The sequence below is a fragment of the Pyxicephalus adspersus genome, chromosome 2 (genome assembly GCF_032062135.1).
Source record: "Pyxicephalus adspersus chromosome 2, UCB_Pads_2.0, whole genome shotgun sequence".
NCBI classification, from domain to species: Eukaryota; Metazoa; Chordata; class Amphibia; order Anura; family Pyxicephalidae; genus Pyxicephalus; species Pyxicephalus adspersus.
This window is the reverse complement of record NC_092859.1, coordinates 19,027,182-19,029,379: the sequence shown is the minus strand read 5'-3', so window position 1 is coordinate 19,029,379 and position 2,198 is coordinate 19,027,182.

The following is a 2,198-nucleotide window of genomic DNA, read 5'->3' as shown; positions in this document are numbered from 1 at the left end:
ATTTTGTTCAGTGCTGACAACTTATACAGAATTCTAGAAATGGTCATGTTGGGTGTTGATGGTAGTGTTGGTGTTCAAAGTCAAGTTGTCCTTATATTTAAACCGGATATGGCTGTTCGAATTCGGATAGACCCAACCTGAAAAACACAAGATTCGACTGTAAAAATTCAGGAAAAAATGTGTTTAAAAAAATAATCATTATTTTAAAGTAATTTATTGAATGTTTGTGTTTTTTAACTAACTTTTTTTTTTTTTACAGGTTTTCCCACAATGACATTATGGTTCCCCCGGCTGTGCTGCTGTGGGAATACTCTTGTCATTGCGGGATCTCCGGGCACTATAGGTGATGAATGGGGACTGGTCCTCATTCATCACTTGTAGTGTCCGGCCATTGTAGTAGAACTGCAGAGGTAATCTGCAGTTCAGTTCAAATGTGACGTCACGTGGGAAACTGAACTGCAGCCTTCTGCAGTTCCACTATAATGTCTGGGCACTACAGGTGATGAATGGGGATTTGTCCCTATTTATCACCTGTAGTGCCCTGTATTTTTGGATAGAGAAACTCCAAGAATACGTAGTAGTAGCACAGCGCGGCAACAACAATCGCTGCTGCAGCGCTGTACTATGGGTTCTTGGATGGGGAACTCTATCCAAGAACACATACAACTAGTAAAGGGCTGGAAGAGCAATCTGATTGCTCTTGCAGCCCTTAAAAGACCCAAAAAAAAATCTGAATTCTCCCACTATTGACTTCAATGGTGTTCGAATTTGGCATTTAAACACCCGGAGAATTTCTCACTATTCGATTGAATAGCTGTCGAATCGAAAAGTGAGATATTCGACTAACACCAGTTGATGGCAGCCAGTGCCCGAATGACACAGCAAAGCTTAACATCTACAATGGTACAAAGCTTTGATGTCACACGATCAACAAAATCTACAATGGTTCAGCACCTGACTGGCTGAATGCTATACACCACCATACTCTTCCCTTAGTTTTTCACCATGTCCTTAATGGCAAAAATTATTTAATGGCTTGGATGGTTTTCACCCCATTAAATTTGACAAGAGTTAAATTTATTTTATATTTCTATATATATATTATTGAATTCCTAATACTTTGATTGAGGTATCTAACTAGTTCTTCTACAGCACATCTTCCAGCACACATTTAGTAATGTGAAGAACAGAGGAAAACGCCTACCCGGGGATCTAAAAGTTGAGATGAACTTGCTGATTATAAGCAATTTAGCAACAATGTTATCTCTTTGAGGCCCTGGAAACAATTTTTCATGCCTGTTTCCAAGTGACACCCGATTGTGCTCTCCTCTACTGTAATGAAAAACATTGGGGGACCACTGTACACATGTCAGATTTTCACCTGGGATGAGCACGACTGTTCATCTTGGCAATGATGATCTGACATGTGTATGTAGCTTTATTAAAGATGATCTCCATTGACCAGGAAGTGTATGAGCATTTATTATGTATGTGATATTCTATGCAGAATATATAAAGATCAATATATATACATGGAAAACACACACATGCCTGATCTTGGGATTTTCCCCACAATGCGCAGTACAAAAACGGGTGACGTAAGAAGGACGCCGGAACAAAGAAAGACTGAGGACAAAATCTAATCCAATTGTAAATGGATCAAGGGTTCTGCAGAAGTAAAGGTGTCATTGTTTTTATTTTACTGGCAGTTTTGCATTAATTAGGAAGACCTCCACAGAAGAACACTATTTATAGGAACTTCACATCATTGTATCACAAGTCAATATGAAATAATAAAGAACAGGAATGAAGTCATTGTGTGATCTCATTATCCCTCATTACTATACCACAATTCTGACCTATATATAGACCAACCTGTGGTGGAGTATAATTTCCCTTTCTGCCCAGTGTGGATGAGTCACGTTGTCACTGTGCGGCACTGTAGTAAGTAATCTGAAGATTTTATTGTTTTATTGTATGCCACAAGCAAGAAGCTTCCTTCCCCAAATGTGTGACAGAGGAGTGCGGTGAGCATTCATCTTGGCGCTGATGTCACTGTACACTTCCGTGCGGGGACAGGAAGGCCGGTTTATGTCAAATTCTAATTATAATTGTTTTTCCTATCATTTTTTAATTACATCCGTAGAGGACCTGCTTTTTCCCACCAATGTTAGTGTAACTTATAAAACATATTCTAC